Below are 24,458 nucleotides of genomic sequence, written 5' to 3'. Positions count from 1 at the left end.
GAGACAGGCTGGAAGAATCCAAGGCCAATCTTGGAAGTGCAGATTGAATGGGATAGAGAAGGGGAAACAGGAACAGGCTAGTTGGCGGCAGGAATAGGGGACAGGAGAAGAGTGGGAAAGGGACAGATCACCAATGGGGTAAAGAAATGGATGAGAAATGGGATAGATTGGGACAGAAGCAGAGAGGAACCAGAACAATCTGGGAGGGGATAGCATATATGCTGAAACTAGTGGTGCGGGGGATGCTGCCATACCCCTGGTTTGAAGTGGTTTCCATTATATACAAGGTTTATAGTTTGGTTCAATGGATCTCAGCACCTCCACTATAAAAAACTGTTCCAGCATGTCTGGGGGATGGAAATAGAGTAGGAAATGGAAAGGCTGAGGAAGGAAGAGAGGTAGAGGGGGATAGAAGCAAAGGTGCTGGGGCAGAAGGAGGCAGGCTGGGAGAACAGGGGCAGAAGGATATGTAACCACTAAAGAACACTTGCCTTCAGAATCTGTTTATTCAGAACTAAATCTGGTTGGAAAACAGGATATTTTTCACAGAAAATTTTGACTTTTTGTAGAATAAAATAAAACTCACAAAACCAAAAACTTTTGAAGTTTTTGTTTTGGATGCAAAGTCAAGATTTCCCATGAAAAGTGGATATTTTTTCACTTTTTAAAAACTAAATTTTCTATCCAAAAACTGTTCTGATAGAAATTTTCAACCAGGCCTACTGAGAAGCCATTGCTCTGGTGCCACCAAATACCTGGAAGCCCAGTGGCAAGATATTTGTCCCATCACATGCTGGTGGTTGGTCCACATGCTTGTTTTTTTCTAAAAAAGCAAACAAATTTTTTGTATGTAAATAAATTACATGGCGTTCTTAAAACCTGTAATTTTCATCAGAAGTTTTTAATCTGTGGATGTTGCCTACTCATCTGATATGGCTGAGAACCATTTTGTTTGTAGCTTTGCCTACTCATCTGATATGGAGCCCTTTTGCTCTGCTCCATCAGGTACACTAATTAAAAAAAAAAATCTTGTACCAAAATCCATTTGAGTTTCATGTCTCTTACATAAATTATCTAAGTCTACTGCTGAGTTTTTAAGGCCCATCATTGTACATTCATTGCAGTCACTACACTATGCTCCCGAAAGTCAAACAATGGAAACTTGTGAAACTGCTAAAACAATACAGCCATTAGCTAGTTATTGAAGAAATATTATAATAACTAAGAAAAGTGAACATTGGCAATGCTATGTCTATTCAAGCAGCTATTTTGTAGACTTTTACAAAAAGCTGTTTATGGACTCACCTGGTAACTAAATTACAATACATCTTTCAGTCACACATCAGGTTTGCGAATGAATCCCACATTCAAGAGAAATCCACTTGACTCTAAAACTTCATAGCACATTTGGGACTCCTTTTACCACACAAAAGCACAAGCAGTAAAGAATTATGTGCTTTTGCTAGACTGTAGATAGAAATGGACAGATCCAGAAGGTCTGTTTCTGCACTGTATTTTTGACTTCTAAAGTATGGAGAGTATTCACATCCTACATTTTGGTTCACTCTACTTGAGACAGAAGAGTGAGTTGTTCAGATTTTAAATTATCCCAAATTTTGGATATATTTATGTTTGTGGTTTGGTCTGAGTCTGTCTCTAAGTACAGCATTCACAGGTAGTGAACATTATAAGAAATGCTATATTCTTGTTTACATAGTAAACTCACTTTCTTCCAATTCTATATATTCATTTTAGGCTGAAATTTTCAGCACAAAGGTGAGTTAAAAAAAAAGGAAAAGCCCCTACTTCTGTATTATATGCAAATGATGGAGAGGTTGGATTGGTTATTTACAGATCTGGATTCAAACGGACAGAGACTTCATTGGGTAAAGTTGAACATGTCTAATTGACTATGTTCGTCTTCATATGATCTAATCAGGGTTAATGGCTATTCAGATAATTACTGTTTGTTACCATCTAATCTATCTGTTGTCAAGATTTTTAAACTGCCTAGCATAATACTATCTAGTTACTATACTAGAAAATATAGTAAGAAATTATGGAGGTGCAAGCATTATCTTACACTCCCATTAGCTGCTTTTCCTAGTATACCTCCATGTGTATGGCATGTAAGTTACATACATTTTGCATGACCATTATATGCCAGATTGATACAAGTTACATAATTTTGCCACTTTAGACCATGTACACTTATTTGGGGTCAATTTACACACACACATACAACTACCATACATATGTCTATGTATTAATGCATAGGTTAGGTATATATATTTCACCACACTTTCCTTGTTCAAGATATTTCCATGACAATTGCACCTACTTCCTCCAAGCAGCATTGGCAGTGTATGCGTGCAAATATGCTTTGCTCATTATGAGACCCTTTTGTCTGTGACAGAGGAAAAGATCATAACAAAACTGTATGCAGAGAGATAAGTCTGCTAATGGCATATGTATTTACTGTGCAAATAAGTTACAGTGACATAAGAGTCTAAAACAATTCTCTTACTTAGTCCTCTTTAGCTATCTAATGGCTGAATTGTTTGGTGCAGGCCTGTAGCTATGGGATGTAATGTGCTGCTGGAACAGGTTTTTTTTCCCAAGATGGAATCCCAAGAATGGAGTAGTTTTTTGGTTTATTATTGAAGACTTCTTTCTGTATATTTATTCACCCCCTAGAGAAATTTTGTCATATCAGATTTAATCTAGATTTATTTTTTTGTGATTGAAATGCTCATCAAAATATTACTTGATTCTAACGTGGTTCTCTTAGCAGTCAGGATTTGCAATCAATCTCTATTTCTTATATTTCTCTTATATTTCTTATTTAATTTTTGTTTGTTTAATCTATATATTGATAAAATTTAAAATGTTGGGAAAAATTGTTTAGAGGAATACTAACCTGGCCAACAATCATGACATTTGTGAATAAAATAAAGACAAGATGATAATATTCATAGCTATAAGAAGTACTCATTCCATTTTCCAATGGAATGATTTTCCAACCAAACATGGAATTTTCACAATATTGAAATTTGCCATTGGAAAATCTTGATGATGCCAAAAATATTCAATTTTCCATCAGTAAAAACAAAATAAATATTTCATTTTGTTGAACTGACCTGAAACAAAGATCAGACAGATAACCATGTTAGTCTGTATCCACAAAAACAACGAGGAGTCCAGTCGCCCTTTAAAGACTAACAGATTTATTTGGGCATACGTTTTCATAGGTAAATAACCCACTTCTTCAGATGCATGACCTGAAACACTTCATTTCAAACAAGTTCAATAAAACCTTACACTGCATTTCCCTCGATGCACATTGCCTTCTGTTGGGGTAAAGTCAACACAGTTTTTGTAAAGGGAAATCACACCTACCCATTCTATTAGAATTTTTGAGGGAGTCAGCAAACATGTGGACAAGGGTGATCCAGTGGATATTGTGTACTTAAACTTTCAAAAGCCTTTGACAAGGTCCCACACCAAGCGCTTCTAAGCAAAGACAGTTGTTGTGGGATAAAAGAAAAGGTCCTCTCATGAATCAGTAACTAGTTATGAGCTAAGAAAGAAAGAGTAGGAATAAATGGTCAGTTTTCAGACTGGGGAGAAGTAAATAGTGGTGTTCCTTGGGGGTCTATATTGGGTGCAGGGTTGTTCAACATATTGATAAATGATCTGGAAAATTGGTATTTTCTGTATTAATGGTTCCCAAGATTCTGTTAGCTTTTATGACTACTGCTGCACATTGAGCAGATGTTGTCAGAGAACTATCCACAAGGACTCCAAAATCCCTTTCTTGAGTGGTAACAGCTATTTTAGACCACATAATTTGTATGTATAGTTGGGATTATGTTATCCAGTGTGCATTACTTTGCATTTATTAACCTTGAATTTCATCTGCTATTTTGTTGCCCAGTCACCCAGTTTCGTAAGATCTCTTTGTAACTCTTTGCAGTTGGTTTGGACTTAACTCTCTTGAGTAGTTTTGTATCTCTGCAAATTTTGCCACTTCAAGGTTTACCCCTTTTTCCAGATCATTTATCAATATGTTGAACAGGACTGGTCCCAGTATAGATGGACATCAATATTTACCTCTCTCCATTTTGAAAATGGACCAGTTATTCCTACCCTTTGTTTCCTATCTTTTAACCAGTTACTGATCTAGATAAAGAACTAGATAAGTTCATGGAGGATAGGTTCATCAATGGCTATTAGCCAAGATGGGAAGGGATGCAACACCGTGCTCTGAGTTATCCTGGCTTCTGTTTGCCAGAAGCAGGGAAAGGGCAACAGAGGATGAATCACTTGGTGATTGCCTGTTCTGTTCATTCTCTCTAAAGTACCTGGCATTGGCCAATGTCAGACAACAGGATACTGGGCTAGATGGACCATTGGTCAGACCTATGGCCATTCTTATGTTCTTATGGTCCTTGTGTTCAGGCTTCCATTTACCCTGTAGTTTGATCTCCCTGGAAGGCTATATCTCTCATAATACAATGCAAATTTCCCTTTCACTAAAGCATTTCATTTTGTCATGGGAGTCACATGACTCTGAATGAACTGTAAGGGATGATGTAGTCCAGTCAGGGAGCCTGGCCTATAGGGGAGAATGGGGGACAGTGGCAGATTAACTACTGGGACAATTGGGCCTGTACCCAGGGGTCCCGGCTAATTGAGGAGCCGCCAGAAAAATGGGTGCCTCTATGCTCAGCTCCTGCCTGCCTGCCTGGTGCTCCTGCTGGGGAGTGGGGTTGGGGCACAGGGGCTTACCGCACTCCTTCTGCCTGGCGCTCCTGCTGGAGAGTGGGGGAAGCCCCCATGCCCCGACCCTGCTCCCTGGCAGGAGCACCAGGTGTGCAGGAGAGTGCAAGCCAATCCTGTTCCCCCTGTAGGCGTGCCAGACAGAGAGGCGGGGGAGGAGTGCAGGTGGAAGGGGTGGGGAAGGGTTCCCTCTTTCTCTGTCCCAGGGCTCCAAAACCCCTAATCCATCTCTGATGGGCAGAATCAATTTCATGAACTATAACTTCCAAGAGGCAATGCATCATTTTGGGAAAATGTAGTTTAATGTTAAAATGAGACCTGTTGGGTTCTATAACAATTGATTAACCATTTAAACCTCTACAATGTTTTCACTTTTGCTGTTTGACTTTAGAAGCAGACCGTAAATTAGCATGACTTCATAGCTAAATTTTCTTCTTTGATGAAGTTCTCAACTCTGCATTATAAATGGGACCTTACAGAAAGGGTAACAACATGGTCTGAGTAGTGAGCAAAAAAAAAATTGAACTAACAAAATCTGGAGGGACTGGAAGTGGATGAGGTGAGAACAAGAGTGATCCAGAGAAAAAGTTACAATAGCTGAGGCAAAGTGTGGATAAGAATTTTCAATAGGGATGGAGAAAAAATGGGGATCTTGAAAGAGCTGTACTTTTTAGTGGAATAAAGGTAGTCTTAAAATGATACATTCACTAGGTAACAATTTGCTGTTAATCAGCAAAGGATGTGTCTGCATTTCCTGAAATACAATTCTACACTTCACAGAAAAAAGTTACAAATTGGACAGCTTTTATACCAGCTCCTTCAACATATCGCTGAGCCCTTGCATTTAAGAACTATTAAAGGCAGAGACTTTGCAGGCTGGGATGGTCTGAAGGCAGAGGTATGTCCTATATCAGTGGCTTTTCGGTTATTTCTTGTGGCTGTTTCCAAAAGAACCTGAGGAAGCTGTTTCTCAAATTTTCTCTGAAGTGATTCTCTGAAGTGAGTGCTATTGTATTAATTTCCAGCTTCACTTCCTTCTCTTTAATGGTAAAGGTTATTTAAATGGAGATTTTTTTCTTCATTTGTTGAAATACACTGTAAACATGGAAATTATCCTCCCCACACACACACCTTCAGACTCAGCAGATTGGATATTCATGCTGAATGGCTGTTTGCTTTGGAACCTGAACTGCCTTTTGAACAGCAGGACTTTTTAGCATGACATATTTTGCCTCTGACATGTCATTTAGCCTGTTTGAAATAAGAGTCATTAGTTACATGTGCCTTCATATTGCAGTGATAGCAAAGCCCTTTTATTTCAAATAACAGCCTTGTATTTTATTCTATTCATAGTGCCTGTGTCTATATCTGTTTGGTTTTTTTTTAACTGCTGGGTATCGCTGTTGACTGTTTCTATGCCCAAAAGCAAGCACAAAAGCTCTGAGAAAGGCAAGGTTGGCTTCTGATAACAATTGACTTTAAATGGTTTTGTGACTAATGCTACATATGAATGATCTCAAAATGCTTCATCTAAATATGCACCAACTTCACAGCACTTTGAGCATGTTCACCTATATCAGACGATATCTGTTTCCAAGAACATCCAAGGAATCTTAATGTCGGAAAAAAACAAAAGAAAGACTGCAAGTCTTTGAAGAATTATAACAATGTTATTGAAGGTTTCTTTGGTGCATATGTAACCCACACACCTCCTGGGTGTGGTGTTCTGTTCCATATAGTGCCACCAAGACCACTTAGAGAACAGGAAAGATTAATGAATCTGCTCTACAGCCTTAGCTAAGGGACATAGGGTTTTTAACTCATGCAGTAGAGACTCATGCACTGAGGTCCCAGGTTTGATTCCGCTCGCTGATGACTGGGGTCTGTCAGGTTACAAATGGCAGCTCATCCTGGATAGCAAGTGGGAAGTCTCTGAAGCTTGGGACATGCTTCCTCAGCTAGGGGAAAGTATGTAACCTGCACACCTCCCAGGCACCGAGACCACTTAGAGAGAGATTAATGAGTCTGCTCTACAGGCTTAGCTAACAGGCTTTTAGCTCATGCATTTAGATCCAGAGGTCCCAGGTTTGATCCTGGGGTTTATCAGTGTTACACATAAATAATAGTGTGACCAAATTAGCTGCTTTTGTTTGTTGTGCTGTTTTCAGTACATTGCTCAATTCATTCTTTATAAAATGACTTTTGTGTTTTCTAATCTATTAAATTAGGATTTAATCAATTCCATGCTTAATACATTGTAACCAGAACTCTCAGGATATATCTACACTTCAATCATAGGGTGTGACTGCAACTCATGTAGACATAACCTGAGCGAGTTTTAATCTAACTTGCTCAGGTACTGGTAGCAGTGAATCTATGGCAGTGGATACTTTATTCTGAGCTACTTCCATGAATAATTAAGTGATTCCAGGCAATCTTGTACAGCCCAAGCTGAAGTACACACTTCCACAGCTTCACTGTACTGGTACCTGAACTAGTTAAATTAAAACTAGCTCAGATAATTCTACATAAGCTACACTCACACCCTGTAACTGTACTGTAGATATATCTACAGACAGCTCCCAACAAAGGTTTTGAAGTTCTTTTGGATATTGGCTTTATTCTTAACAGCAGTTCAGCTATACTACCAAGCTACTAATCTCTTTGTCATGATAGCAACATTCATTATAGCAAAGCCAGGGCAAAGAACCAAAAAGATACTCTTAGAGGTGGAATGGGGATGTGTCTTGATTAGGCCTGCTCACAAGCTGCCTGTCCCTTTATGGCCTGTAAACAGAGAGTAGCAGAGAAGGTCTGTGATGAAACAGGATTGGCGGCAGTGATTGAGAAAATTATATGAATTGGGAAAGTGAAGAAAGAAGGAATGTTTACCCATCTGTTGATGATGCTGCCACTCTCCATATCCTCCACACAACTAAAGGAAGAGGAAATAAAGACAAAGGCCTCTAATCAGAAATACACTTTAGTATGTGCCTAAATTTAAACATGAGTTTAATTGCCAGTGGGACTTGAGTACATAACTAAAAGTTATGCATGTGCCTAAGCACCCTTCCTGAATGAAAAGAGTGTCTGAATCAAGACCAAAGTGAAAAAGCAAAGTAGTCAAAGGAAAAATATACACTTAGTGGTAGCATTCATAAAGCTTAATTGTGTAGAGTGTAGAGAATGTTAACTTATCAGGAAAATAAGCACAAAAGAGGTTAATATTGCATTCACTTTTATTATATTTCTGCAGTGGAACATTATGAAATAATCACACAAAATTTATAACTTTTAATAAGACAATATATCTTTTATCATGCTGCCAGAAAAGAGAAACATATTTACAAATCATATTTTCCATTTTCCTCTTTTTAAACTATTTTTTCATAATATTTGCTTTTTGATTTCTCTCCTTGTTCTGTCAACCTTTTAGAACAATAAAGTAAACAAAAATTCTCTACTGTGACATCTCTTCATCTGCATGGAACTAATAATGCCAGCACAACAAACAGTTGTTTTGGTACATGCTGGATACTGATGTAAAATAATAGCTGATGAACATATTGAATAGTTAGCTAATATGTGACATAACCAGGTCATTTTTTACAAGGCTTACAAAATGAATTTATTCACAAGGAAATTGTTATGCTCTCAAATTGGATTCAAACTTAATATGAGAATATTTGTCATACAAAACATAACAATTTATAAAAATAACCCATATTTATTTTAGGCCAGATGCACTGATTTGGGATTGTTATGAGGTAAAATAACTAGTTAAATAATTGAGAGATGCCTTCTGTTATTGTCCCAAATAAATAACTAACTGGGAACCTTTCCCTCCTTGCCCACACCGCAGTTGACACCTCTAGGCTGTCTTAACAAAGATATTATATAGCAACTGAACCACACACTCTTACATTTCATTAAAAATCCACAGCTGGTCCATGCCAGTGACTTGAGCTGTGAGGCTGTTTCGCTGCAGTGTATATTTCCAGGCTCAGGCTGGAGCCTGGGCTTTAAGACCCTGTGAGGTGAAAGCATCGCAGACATCTGTCTGCAAGGTTTAGAATGAAAACTAAGGAGAAATGGGTGGTTCTGAGTGATTGCCTTTTTGTGGATGATGCAGCTTTGCTTTACCACCATAAATCTTCCCAGCAAAATCTCTTGGATAGATTTTCTGTGTCATGCAAGAGCTTCGGATTGGCAATTAGTTTCAAGAAGACTGTGACTGTGTACCACGGGGTGGTGGAATCAATGCCTAACATCAGTCTGAAGGGTAAATCTCTTGACATCATCAACAGCTTCAGCTACTTGGGTTCTATGATCACCAGGAGTCTTGACCTTCAGACAGAACTGTCTAACAGAATCAGAAAAGCAGCTAAGAATTTCAGGCTATTACAGAAATGCATATGGAATAACAGAAAACTATCAATCAAGGTGAAGATGTGAACCTACGAGACCTGTGCATTGTCATCCCTGATTTATGTTTCAGAAACATGGGCTATATATGCTAGGCACATCAGGAAACTGAACAGCTTCCACATAAGATCCCTCCGTAAGATCCTGAAAATGAAGCAGGAAGAGAAAACACCAAATACAGAGGTGCTTGAGTTCACAGGATGGACATACTTGAAAATCACATTCAAGAAGAGATGGTTGTGATGGCTCAGTCAGTCAGGAGACTGGGAAGAGACCATATACTCAATAATATTTTGTACAGCAAAATTCAAGACGGCTCTAGAAAGTGGGATCACCCTTTGTAGTGGTACCATGATGTGTGCAAAAATCATATGAAATCATTCAACATAAATGTAGAAAACTGGGAGGAGTGACAGAATCCCATCAAATCTGGACAGAATATCTGGCACTGGGTGAAACTCAATATGAAGCAGCTTTGAGTCAGAAGATGGAAGCATAGTGAGAAATAAGAAGGCAGCATCCTGTAATTTTGGACTCCAGCTCAGACAACACATGGATTTGTGAAATTTGTAACATGCTGTCTTGCTCTCAAACTGGGCTTGTCATCCATAAGCAGATTTATTGGGCACCTGACTAGATCACCTACATGTACACTGTGATTGGTGGATCGACGGTTACCTATGCATATTTTTAGGGATGAAGGGAGTAATTCTTCCAGAATAAAAATGTGTCCTGAATCAATACATATACAGACAAAGAAACTTGTGTGATACACAAATGACAAACCTACAGTTCTTATTACTTCCAGTATATACAGTTAATTGCAGTTCTAATAAAAGTTAATTAAAAAAACCCTCAATTTCAACACTAAACATTAATTTTCTACACTCTGCGGTACTGTGTAAGACAGAGTAATAAACATACTCTAAACAAACATATAATAAAACTAATCAGGGATCCCCGAATAAAGGCATTGTCCTGAAAATTTGAACTTTAGAATCTAAAGAGAAAATAAAATAGCCTTAAAGAAGACAATTCAGTATGCTACTAAAGTAATATTGACTGTTCTGTTTGTCATATTAATCTGCAGGTGGATGAACATTACCCTAGGGGATGAAAAAATAATATAGAGATAACAGTTACCTCTCTCAAAGGAGAAAATACATGCTGGCATCTTATTTCTGTAGCCATCTAGGGATGTTTGTTTGCCGCATTCATATGAGAAGAACTAGTGTTGGCACAAAATAGCTTCAATTCTTTGGGATGATTAGGCAGTTTGGATTTTCAGCTCTGCCTAAATTTGGATCCTCTATAAGTTATTTTAGCTAGCAAATGGTCTTTTGCTCAACTAGAGGGAGAAACCAAAATTGTTCCCCTGCCTCCTGGGATCAGTTAATGAGAATTATCTCACTAAGAAGCTCCTCATTCCATCATGCTATCACCTCAGGAAGTTAAGACTTTAGTCTCAGTAAGGGGTCACTGATACAGAGGAAAGGAGGATAAGTGGAGCAGCAGTCATTTTTGGAAGAAAAGGACAAGTGAGTCCTGTTGCATTATTTTGCTGAGAGCTAGGGAAGAAGGGATTGTTTTCCCTCTCTTATACAAACATTGTTTTCCTGCCTGAATGTCTTGTGGTTCAAGAGTTTGAATGTAAATTGAGGGGAAGGGGAGGAAGAGGGAATCTGGAACAGAGATTGCCCCACTTAAACAATAATTCGGGATACGCCAATAACTGAATATTAGATTCCATCTGTCCGTCTGATGGATATGATTATATTTTTCAGGATTTTTTAATACTTTATCCAGATAATTCAATAGGCTGAGGACAGAAATTATGATGACATCTTCACTGTAATATGGATTTCTACACAAGAAACGTCACTTTCATGTGCACTATGGTATAGTGCATTAGATATAACATTTCCTTTTGCACTAGGTATAGGCAAGAAAGGTTGAAAGAAGGAAGCAGGAAATGTATCCCTGAAGTGTAACTTTCAGTCCATGCCACTGGGGTTACTTATGAGGTACTCCAAGGTGTCTTTCTCAGGCCTGGTCTACACTACACGTTTAAACCGATTTTAGCAGCGTTAAACCGATTTAACGCCACACCCGTCCACACTACGAGGCCCTTTATATCGATATAAAGGGCTCTTTAAATCGGTTTCTGTACTCCTCCCCGAGGAGAGGAGTAGCACTAAAATCGGTATTACCATATCGGATTAGGGTTAGTGTGGCCGCAAACCGATGGTATTGGCCTCCAGGCGGTATCCCACAGTGCACCACTGTGACCGCTCTGGACAGCAATCTGAACTTGGATGCAGTGGCCAGGTAAACAGGAAAAGCCCCGTGAACTTTTGAATTTCATTTCCTGTTTGCCCAGCTTGGAGCTCTGATCAGCACGGGCGGCGATGCAGTCCCAAATCCAAAAAGAGCTCCAGCATGGACCGTACGGGAGATACTGGATCTGATTGCTGTATGGGGAGACAAATCTGTTTTATCACAGCTCTGTTACAGAAGCCAAAATGCCAAAGCGTTTGAAAAAAATCTCCAAGCTACACAGTGCTGCATGACAAGTGTAACGGAAAGCCAAAGAATCAAATGGATGCTCATGGAGGGAGGGAAGGGGTACTGAGAACTCCAGCTATCCCACAGTCCACAGCAGTCTCCAAAAATTATTTGCATTCTTGGCTGAGCTCCCAATGCCTGTAGGTTCAAACACATTGTCTGGTGTGGTTCAGGGTATAGCTCGTCAATTTACTCCCTCTCCCCCCCACGTGAATGAAAAGGGAAAAAAATCGTTTCTTGACTTTTTTTAATGTCACCCTATGTGTACTGAATGCTGCTGGTGGATGCGGTGCTGCGGCAGTAAAGAGCAGTATCCGCTCCTCTTCCCTCCCCGGTGGCAGATGGTACAATATGCTTAATAGCTGCTGAGTACTCCTGGCTGGCCTCAGGTGAGATTGGCCGGGGGCGCCTGGGTAAAAATAGGAATGATTCCCGGTCATTCCCAGTAGATGGTACAGAACGGCTAGTAACCGTCTTCATCATAGCAACTGGGGGCTGAGTTCCATCAACCCCCTCCCTTTCATGTATAAAGAAAAGATTCTGTACTGCCTGGACTATCATTGCAGCGGGATGCTAGGCTCCTCTCCCCCACCACCGTTTAATGTCCTGCCTGGACTATCATAGCAGCTGGAGGCTGCCTCCCTCTCATTTTATCTCACTAACAAGTCAGTGTTTCTTATTCCTGCATTCTTTATAACTTCATGACACAAATGGGGGGGACACTGCCACGGTAGCCCAGGAATGTTGGGGGGGAGGGAAGCAACAGGTGGGGTTGTTGCAGGGGCACTCCCCGTGAATGGCATGCAGCTCATCATTTCTGCGGGATCTGACATGAAGCAGCTGTGCTCTCTGATACACTGGTTCTCTAGTACACTTGCCCCATATTCTAGGCAGGACTGACTCTATTTTTAGATACCATAAAGGAGGGATTGACTCAGGGAGTCATTCCCATTTTTGCCTTTGCGCCCCCGGCCGACCTCAGCCAAGGGCACCCATAATAGCAGCAGACGGTACAGAATGACAGATAACTATCATCTCATTGCCAATTTACAATGGCAGCAGATGGTACAGAACGACTGATAACCGTCTCTGCTATAATGCAAAAGCAAATGAATGCTGCTGTGTAGCGCTGCAGTATCGCCTCTGTCAGCAGCATCCAGTACACATACGGTGACAGTGACAAAAGGCAAAACAGGCTCCATGGTTGCCATGCTATGGCGTCTCCCAGGGCAATCCAGGGAAAAAGGACGCAAAATGATTGTCTGCCATTGCTTTTCTGGAGGAAGGAATGACTGACGACATTTACCTAGAACTACCCCTGACAATGATTTTTGCCCCATCAGGCACTGGGATCTCAACCCAGAATTCCAAGGGGCGGGGGAGACTGTGGGAATATGGGATAGCTACAGAATAGCTCCCACAGTGCAACACTCCGGAAATCGATGCTAGCCTCGGACCATGGACGCACACTGCCGAATTAATGTGCACACGCGACTTTATTCAATCTGTTCTACAAAACCGGTTTATGTAAAATCGGAATAATCCCGTAGTGTAGACGTACCTAAGAGCAGTGCCACAAGGCACAATGCAGCCCAAAACAAATATATTTTAAACACGAAATAACAGTTCATCCACCTACTTATTTTCCCAGTCATTTTGTAAACTAAATGTTTCTTCATGAAGCAAAAAAATGGTTAGACGATAAGAGTATTGATTTGATCAAACTTCATATATCAAACCTAAATATATTATCCTCCCTGAGCTTTTTATAAATTCAAAAGCACTGAATACTTTCTGTGTTCTTTCATTTAAATTCTAGACAGAAAGAATTTGCTGCAAACTTGCTACATCTGCAATTTTAGGCATAAAATATTAATGCAACTGAAAATGAAACACATATTGTTTTTTAATAAACCTAAAAGTGTAGGCAAAATTAGCATAAAATGATTTAGACTCAAAAACTGTCTTCTAATTGGTATTCTTAACAAAGAGATAGCTGAGAGCGTAGCTTAAGTTCATACAACTAAAAACAACATTGTACAAATTATATAAAATAGATATGAAAGCATAAACCTTGATCAATAAACAGAAATTCAGTATTTATTTATTTTTTGCTATGTGGATATCTAAGCCAATAAGATCATCAGTTGAAGATGAGATCTAATGCATTAGCAAAATCAATACTTTTCTCACAATATTATATTAGAATATTAGAATATTAACGTGACTGCTGTTGAAATCTCTGGGTTTCATTTCATATGCCTATTTGAGAGTAAAATCAGGCCCTTAGGACTATATTATCAGCTATGGGGATTCCTCTGCATGGGGAGCTGGGAAGTCCAAGTTTCAATGTATTTTCACCTTATGATTCTCTCACTGGGTGGAGTTCCCGCCAAGAAACCAGCAGGGGGTTATGCCAATTTTGGGAGACTTTCTGGATGCCAGAACATGTGTAAGGGCATGACCACTGTCCCTCACCTTCCTCTCTATGGAGGCAATTTGATAGTAAGTAGGGAAACAGTATTCTGGAAATCCTGTAAAACTGATCAGTGTGCATGATGCCGAGAAAAAGACACTCTTTTTGCTTTACCTTTAAAGATTGCCCTTTGATCATGTTAGCAAAGGCCCTAAGTATTTGGTAAATACAGAGATCTGAATATACTATATATACATAACATTTGCTAACATAGTAAAGAAATATTAGTTGAGATGGCAAATGATGCTTCAGCATTACAGATGAGAACAACGTGGACTATATGGATATCAATAATAACTGCACTATTCGTGCATAGAAATCTGTTGTAAATATCTAGATACATACTTTCTGATCTGTTGGTTGTTTATTTTTTCCACACAATTTCATACTTCCTACAGGACTAAAAAAGGAAGAATAATATTTCAATACTGTCTTTGTGGAGGAAGCTAAACTACCAAAGCTTACAATTATGAATAAGAATTTCAAGAGGATATTTTTTATGCTGAATCTGGTGATCTTTGCCATTAGTTGAATGAGTTTCAAAGAGTTTGTATCAATGAGATTCCAACATGCCTTGTTCTTTCTGATTGAATACACTTTTATAGTTGACAATACAATATTATATCATGCAATCATTTGAAGAGTCTGAAACTTTTTTAACTGATACTTAAACATTTTGACAAGATGCACATTTTTGAGCATGTGGAAATGTCTTGTGATTTGTCAGTAGTGTATCAGCTGAAGAATTCTTTCAATTCAGATCTATAGATTATTCTCCCAGGATTAACACAAAAGAGTTTAAATCTATTTTCCAATAATAAAATCACTGATATTTCTGTCCTGATAATAAATGAGGATAGCACAAACAACTGTACTACCCCTCTAATTTACTTGCCATATTTTTTGGCTTGCTGCTATACACAAATTATTTTTTTCCAGCATTGGGGCTAAATTCAATCTCAGTTATGCCAGTGTAAATTCAATGTACCTTCTTCAGGTTTATACTGATGTGAGATCCATAGCTATTTCCTAATATTCATGGATCAAATGAAGATGTTTGCATGAAACCCATGAGGTGTTTTCACTTTTAAGAAATAGGCAGTGTATAAAAATTAGCATCCAGCTAATTCTTCCCACCATTCTTGGGGTTACTCTATTAATCTTTGGCATATGAATGGAGTTTCAGTGATTACTCCCTGACTTCCTACTCCAGTCTATGGCCAAGTGGCTTTTTCTCTGGTTTTCTGATAAATGTTGGGGGAGTATTTTTCTCCATAGCAGGTATTTTACTATTTCTCCCTGGAATGTGTTCCTTCTTCGCAACAATCAGAAGCATAAGATAGGCAGATTTCACTGTCATCCGTTGATTCATTGATCCAGGACTATGTGTAATAGCTAGGGAAACCCTTGTTCTCCCAAGAAACTGCAAGCTAAGAATTCTGAATGATTTCTGCTAGTGTATAGTTTATTACCATCCAAGAATACCCTCTACAGATTAAGAGAAGCAATGTGCCATACTGGACATTCCCCAACAGGTCTGCTAGTGAAGAGTGTTCTACCAGCACCCAGTGAAGATTATGTGGAGGGCCACCAGTACAGGAGCTGAAGCTGGAGCTGAAAACAGGGAGCAGGCCAATGAACCCTTTCCTTCACGAGTCATACATTCTCTCGTCAGCCACACTATGATGTCCTTAATTAATTTGTATTCAATCATTCTGCAGGGAATTCAGTGAGAGAGAATGAGCATAAACTGAGCGAGGCTATCGGAACCTGGCTCTATATGAATACCTACCTGATTTAAGAGAAAGGGACTTTCAAGCTTTTTTTACAGTCAAGTCTCTGCTTTTAAGTGGCATTGTTTTCCTCTGAGTCTTCACTACTGCAATTTGAGCGCTCAATAAATGAAATAACCTTTCCTGCTCTGAAGAATACTAGATCATTCAGTTAAGGACTTTGTAGCACATTATCATGCATACAATTCCCTGATAAAAAGCCCTCAATTGCAAAAATAACTGCCTATCGAAAGACCCTAGTAATTCAACATACCCAAAGCATTAATTTGCATGTTTGCATGATTTTCAAAAAAATTCCTCAGTTATTGCTAAACTTACCCTTTTTCACTTTTCCTATGTAGCAATTTAACTACATATTTCTACTCTATAAGTCTGAGCCTAAGGAACAACTATTTATTAGTTTAGCAATGAATCCTGAATTTTCAAAATGTTTAGTGCCGGGCTATGCTGGAAGAAGGACAGAAGACTGTTGATGTGGTTTAATTAGGCCACAACTTTATTCTTAAACGTCTGGAAGAATCCGGCAGATAGAAGTATACAGTCCAAGTAATTCCCTAATAATTTCAATATATATCTGGGAGGCTTCTGTCAGTCCTCCCCCTTACCTATCATCCTGGTCCCCAGCCAACCCACTGCTGGGACCTCACCATCTCCCACCTCAAAATGAGGATTAAGGAGGGTGTGGGGCGCTACAAAATAGTGGGAATCCCTGATGTATTAGCTGGATGGCAGCTAGGGACTGAGGAAGGACTGAGCCTGGGGAGGCTTACAGAAACATAGCGTCTTCAGGGAGGGAGCCCTGGGGATACAGCCCCATACCAGTGCTGAAATACTTAAAGACTAAAGCTCAAGGAGGGCTAGAGAGACACACCACCTGAAGGATACTGAGATAGGCCCCTATGGACAATATACCCTGCAAGGGGTTTATGCTGGCTAATGTGCAGACAGCGTGACTTGGCTGGAGAGCTGAGTGACTGAAAACCCACCTGAGAATCACTGAAAGGAGTCTCCAGTTCTAAAGAACACAGACATGCCCATTCAGAAGGGGGCACTCGCAAGAGGTGTTAACCCGTTACAAGGTCTTATAATGAGAAGTGCTCGGCAAGCTTACGACATCTAGGTCTTATAGAGCACTTTTCATGAGTAGATCTCAAAGCACTTTACAAAGGAGGGTCAGTATCGTTATTGCAATTTTTCAGATGGGGAAAATATAAGTGATGTCACCAGCGTCACATATAATACACACATAGACATTTTTACATTTTTTACCTGAAATAATACATATGGTATCATTTTGAAATATGTACGACTACTCATATACTGCAAGTTAAAATGGTAACTAAGACAGCTGAGTTTAAAGTACACAATCTAAGATTTCATTGTGATTAAAGAAAATGGGGGAAATCCTCCTTGATTTCACTGGGGCCAGAATTATTTCCAATATGAACATTGAGAATTTTCCAAGAGATAGTCAACCAATTATTTTAAAGGGTGTTAGGCTTCATTCTGTAAATGGACCCCTCTTTGGTTATGCATACATGGTAAAAAAAGACCCCTGGCAGTGAATCTCAGAGTCCGGGTTTACAGGACTTGTGCTATGAGGCTTAAAATAGCAGCGTAGACATTCTTGCTTGGGCTGATGTGCAAGCTCTAAGACTCATCAAGGGGGGGAATGTCTCAGAGCCTAGGCTCCAAACAGAGCCCAAAATTTACACTGCTATTGTTGGCCCAAGTTCTGAGACTTACTGCCCTAGAACTTTTTTTTTTTTTTTAAATACTGGTGTAGACATACTCTTAGACTTCCACCCAGTGCAGAGGTTTGCTTGTCCGATAGTCGTCACAGGATCAGGGCCTTATACACACAATACATATTTATTATTAATTATTATTATTATTATTATTATATTTATTATTAGCATCAAAATATAGCACTTGCTTTCAGCAAATCCCTAGCATTTCCTTCATTAGGTACCATAATCTTCTTTTGCAACAGCATCAAGAATTTCAGAAGGAAATAATATTTCTCCAGCTGAAAAGAGAGCAGAGACTTCTAGGGCTCTTTAAAGGAACAAACAGACTTCAAGCAGCTGAGGTGAAGTGGCATTCTCTGTATGCTTTCATTCAGTGATTGCATTGTGATGAACATTGCATAATACTCTTAAAAACAAAGCCTGACAGGAAGCATACTCAGCAACTCTATGGGATGAACATATGAAAATACAAGTTTGGTCTTTTGATGTATGTGTGAACATAACAATTGTAAAATGTTGCTGGTAATTTTAAGAAGTGTCAGAGTGTTGGAGAACTCTCTATATCAGTGAATTCACTTGGAACACATTGGGGAGAAGCCTGAACTGACCTTTTCTATGTAAGAAATGAACTTCTAGAACATTCCAGGTAAGAAATGTGCCCTCTGATATATTAACCTCACTGTTCCATCACCTTCCCCTCAATAGTTAATCCAAGCTTTTTCTAACAGTATACATATTTGCTTCTAATCTAGGCTCTAAATACTAAACCCATACTTATCATCCCATGGCTCTTCCTGGCAGTTATGACTGGGTAGATCGGTCTGTTCTCACTCATACCCAGTTTGATGACATAATGAAGATCAGTAATAACACTTCCCTATACAGTGTTATAAACACTAGTCACAATTGTGTATATATAGATATAGGCTTCTGCACCATCCAAATCAATGGAAGCAAAATCAAACCCCGACTGGAAAGGCGAGGAAGTAGATAATGATAATGAATAGAGAATTGGGTAATTAGAGATTAGTTTTTAACTTCAAAAGTTTATCTAGGGTCTTCCAGATGATTCTCAGGTTTTCTTTCTTTCTTTAAATTTGAAGGTACTGGAAATTTTTTACATTAAATCATTCCGTGTCAGATCTTCAGTTCGGGTAAATTAACATAGCACTGAACAGCTAGACCAGTTTACTTCAGCTTAGGATCTGGTTCAGTAATATGAAGAATCTGTTCACACAAAAGCGTAAGTGGGATATCAACAATATTTTGCTTTTTTTTTCCTATTGTGAGGAAGTGAAAGATTGAAAGGGAGAGTGAAACTTATGTAACCACATATTTCTATATGCACACACATTTAGTGTGTATATATACTAGAGATTGTTGGAATATTTTAAACAAAATTTCATTTCTTTGAAATATGCTATTTTGTCAAAGCCAGAGTGAAAATATTTTGTGGCGACATCTTAGTTCTGATGATGATATTATCTAGAAGAATTTTGAGATCCAGGGCACTTCTCAGGGGGATGGTGGAAAGAACATGTCTACACCAGATGTTATTGTACAGCAAGCCAGGTCACAAATCTGCAGCGCACTACTTTGCAATGCATTAATGTCCCACATGGACACCACTACAGTATAGTAAAGGTCCTGGGGTGCTGTTTGGTTACTACTACTTGTAAAGTGTGGTAAGTCAAAATGCACTCCAAGTCTTTTAGAGCACTGCAGCAATGTTCACATAGGATGTTATTGCACAGTAAGTTAGTGCCCCTTAGATTCACACGATTGCTTGTTGTGCAGTAATGTCCTGTGTAGGAAAGCCAAGGAAAAGAGAGAAAAGAATTGAAAACCTGAGGTTTTTTTATCTGAAAACATCCATTTCAACATAATTCTCTTCAAAAAAAAAGCATCCAAAGTATTTTGTTTTCATTCCAATGTGGAACAAAAACAAATTTTAAACCCTCAGAAGTTCTAGCAAGATTAAATTGTTGTCCTTTGGACAATGCTAATATATGAATGCATACTTTATGTGATGGAGGGAATCAGAGAGAAAAAAGAATGAAATGCAGTGGAAGCTACAAGTCCTGATAATATGATAGACAAGGGAAACCAGTGTTTGGAGATACTGGAATATTGTAAAAATGATGCAAATAGGTAGTGAATCAGGCCTTTATTTCTTGGATAAAGAAAAGAGCTTTGTGATAAGCAGATGCATTCAATTTGGGAACAAGGTTAACAGCAATTCTGGGCCATGCCTACAGGCTATATCATCACCCACAAAGAGCACCCACACTGAAGTTTCTTAACTTCTTGTTGCAAAAAAAAAATCTTCCAAAGATTAACTGACTGCAAGAACAATGCTATGCTGAGTCAGCTACAAAGAGAGATCCTAAATAATAGCTTTAAAAGGCCTAAACTAACAACCTCTCTGCCACATTCATCTCAAGGAGGTGTTAACGGATAGAACTGTGTCATCATATCTATTTAAATCTCATGGTCAACTCATACAGAGCAAATAAAAGAAGGAGCTTCAAATGGTCACTGAATATGCAGACTAAGTTGATAAATCATCTAATTTCATGCTGAGTTTGTTTTCACTAGAAAATTATATTGTGGTACAATGGTGGAACAAGTTGGTTGAAATTATTATTTAAGTCTAGGGACTGTATCTTATTCTTTGTTCTCAAATGCCTCACACAATGAGAGCCTGATGTTAGTTGAGGTCCTAGACACTATTATTGTAGTAGTAGTAGTACTAATAATAAATAATGTATGTTGTGGTATCACCTAAAGCCAAATCAAATTTAGGGCCCCATTGTACTAGGTGCTGTACAAATGCATAGTAAATGACAGTCCGTGATCCATAGAAATTGCAGTTTAAAACATAAGACATAATGGATAGATGAGACAACAAGCAGGATAGACTGGGTGGTGTAGGAGAAAAGGTAACAAAAATAATAAGATCTATGCAATTGTTAGTCATTCAGAAGTAGTGAAGAGAACTCATCACCTGCTTAGTCATTATTAAGTTGCACTTTCCTGTATGTATTATGGCAGGAGTAAGTTTTAAGGAATGACTTGAAGGGGGATAAAGTTATGACTTTATTGATTTTGAGCGGGATTTTTTCCTGTGTATAACAGGATTAGGGGCAGGGGTATTATAAAATATACATTATACAACTGAAGTTATCTTTTGCCGTTATATTTTCACTCTACCAGCCCTCCTGTACTCAAAAACACTGCCAGTCTACCATATAATTATTATGACACCTGGTTGGTAGGACACCCCTAGTGGAGCATGTCCATCTGTCTCCTGTCAGAGCCCCTAATCTATGACTGACCACCTCTGGACCTCTGTCTAGCTCTCCCTCATCCTTGTTAGTTGCTGCTTCATCTACTGGGACATCAATTCAGGACTGCCTAACTCTCTCAAAATTTGCAGCTAGTTTAGTGGTACATATAAGGGACCCATGCCTCCCTCTTTCTGCCACTATCATGTACATCCCTGAGTGTTCTGGATCCAGCTGGGGCCCTCTTTCTACTGGTTCAGGAGGAGAAGAGCATAACTTGAGGTGATCCCTGTGCAACATCCTCACTACACCACCTTTCTCTGGCCACACAGGATACATGAACTGGTGTGTTTGACCACTATCTAGGTCACTGCTTCCGATCTATTTCCTATATTGTTCTGGCCCCTCAACTTGTCATTCTCAACTAGCACTCGTTAACCAACACTGGTGATGGCCCTGTGAGACTTACAATTATAGACACTCTTCCAAGACTGAGCTGCTTTTTTTCTGATACTTCTCAAGCAAGGTCACAAGCAAACATAAGATTTCATTCATACAATGTCTCAATTTCAACCTCAGGTCAAGCTGACTACCCTAGCATATCTCTGGACAATTGTGGATCTCTCCCAAATAGCAGATAGAATGACATGTAACCTGTTGATGAATGGAGGTGGCTGTTGTATGTCAGAACCAATTCAGAGTAGATGGTCTTTCCATCTCTGCTTTTGTTCATATGGCAGAGTTTGGAGCATGGCATGGTTGAACTTTTCACAACCTCTGTTTCCTTTTGGATAGTAAGGGGTTGTCTCGCTCTTAGCAATATGATACATTTTGCACAGTTCTGCTATCACCCTGAGTTTGTAATTCCAACCTTGATCGGAATGCAGACATGCTGGACATGCATAATATACAAACCAATGTTGTATCAGGGCTCTAGCCAATATAGGTGCAGTTTGATCCTGTGTGGTTACTGCAATGGTAAAGTGAATGGACAAATTTGCCAGTATAAATGCATTATTAAATCCATCTGAAATTTTCTCTCATAATGTTCATAGCCACTGTCTCCAGTGGACCAGCTATGTTTATACATCCCAGCAAGTTTCTGTTGTGGAGGGACAGGTGTTTGGCCAAGGCATATCACTTACACTACTTAATCCATTGTTTGATCTCTTGTTCCATGTTAGTCCAACACAATCTCAATTGGATTACTTCCATTGTAGCTTTGGCACCAAAGTGTCCACTATGGTCATGTTTTGTCTCATACACTGCTCTTAGACAGATAGAGATGATTAACTGATATATCTCCTTACCACTTGTCAGATCAAGAATGAATCAGACTAGAACCCCTTTCTCAAGCTTCAGCCTTTCCCAGCTTTTTAGCAAAGGCAGGGATGGATCATCTACTGTTCTTTCCCTTAGACAGTGTAAGGCTTCTGTTTACTGTCTACCATAATCAGGATGCGTCCAGTGCAAGGGTTTTCATCTGGGAGTGTCTGAAAATCCCTTACTATATAACCTGACTTTTCCTCCAATAGATTCTGTGCTATTTTACAGCACTTTTGTGTTAGGATTTGCTCCAATGACTCTTCAAAGCCATCTTCCCCGTTAAAGATTACTGGCCAGAAACTCATCTTCACATCCTCCACCACTATTACAAGGAAGTTCTTGTCATTTTCATGGAATATCAGGGTTGGAAGGGACCTCAGGAGATCATCTAGTTCAACCCCCTACTCAAAGCAGGACCAGTCCCCAGACAGATTTTTGCCCCAGATCCCTAAATGGTTCCCTCAAGGATTGAACTCTCAACCATCTGTTTAGCAGGACAATGCTCAAACCACTTAATATCCCTCCCCCCAAAGTGTCTAGGACTTCTCCTCTAGACCAGCCTCCTTATTGGACCAGCCACAGTTATAACACACATAAAACTGGGAATCTGCTGGTTAGGCTACTCATGTCTGTTCAATTGCTCCCAACCTGGCGGTAACCAAGTGCCTTAGTAGGATGAGGTTCATGAAGACAACAAATCTTTGGTATATCAGATAATCTGAATTTTTCAGTTACTGGAAGACAGCTGAGGACATCCTCCTTTGTCTCTGTTTAATTGGTTCCTCTTCCCACAAATGGATTTGGTGAGACAATATGGTGGTATGCCCAACACTGGTGTTTTCTTTGGAGAAGACATCCCTTTGTTTTTTCCAATTTACCCTATCTTTAGTCAGGAAGTGTTCAATCTGTAGTGGAATCGCCCAGTGCTGATTACCACTAGTTCAGCCTGGAAACATTGTATTCTTGATCTTGTGTATATGCAATACGTTCCTGGATTCACTGAACACTACTTCCCTTCTGGGGCTACTGTAGCTGGCAAGTAGACCTTATCAATGCAAACCCTTGGATGAAGTAGGATTGTCCATTTGCTAGTATTTAACACACTTAGTGGAATCTATCCACCCATACTTTGGACCAAAGCATTGGCCACATAAAGCCAGTTGGGCAAATGTGTTGCACAGGATCCTTCCTCTTGAACAGAGCCCTATTCCAGCTTTGACAACACTGTCCATCCAACAGTCTCTTGCACAGTGGGGGAATGACAACAGGTTTCTTGCTAGTCACTCACAGAAATCCCATTCACCTTTCCTTATTTCACAGTTTTACTTGATGCTTGAGCCTGGCCTGAACCTGGGACATCATTGCCGTCCCACCCCGAGCAGAGGCAAACCATCTAAAGAGAGGCATTAATCCAGTTAGCTCTTTGAGGATGTTCATTTCTATAGTGCCTGGGATCATCCTCTCCCCAGGGACTTTGGTAACTGAATCCTTGATGCCAAACACCTTTTTTGTCTGGAAAAGCCTGTCCTAATAGTGTTATTGGCATGTTCAAGCATCTGAGCACCAGGAATCATAGTCCATTTGCTGCTGTCATCCTTACAAAACCCACATCCTTCATCTGGTGAATATGATCCCAAAAGTGCTGGTTGAAATGAGCTTATGATGGTAATGTCTGAAGCCCACTGTCCAATAAACAAAGGGTAGACATTCCAACTCTCTTCTGTTCTATGAGTGAACAGTGTCCAAATGCCCTCTTATTAAACTCACTGTTGGGGTCATTTTCCAGTGAACTTTCTTGCCCTACAGCAGCCACCTGACCTCCCAGGTTGTTTTATATGGAGGAATCTTGGTTGGAGTCTCCCTTTGAGGACCCTAAAGTGAACACTCCTGGGCTATATTTCCTGGTTTCTCACAGAAATAAGAGATTACTTTCCCCATTCCTCCATGTTGTTCATTTTGGCCTTTTGATACAGGAGTTCTCTCTCTTGGCCTCACTGCTTTGTGATGTTACGAGCTGAAATAACTCCTTCTGTCATGTGACAATGACAAGGAG

The sequence above is a fragment of the Gopherus evgoodei genome, chromosome 5 (assembly GCF_007399415.2).
Source record: "Gopherus evgoodei ecotype Sinaloan lineage chromosome 5, rGopEvg1_v1.p, whole genome shotgun sequence".
Taxonomy (NCBI): domain Eukaryota; kingdom Metazoa; phylum Chordata; order Testudines; family Testudinidae; genus Gopherus; species Gopherus evgoodei.
This window is presented reverse-complemented; position numbering follows the sequence as displayed.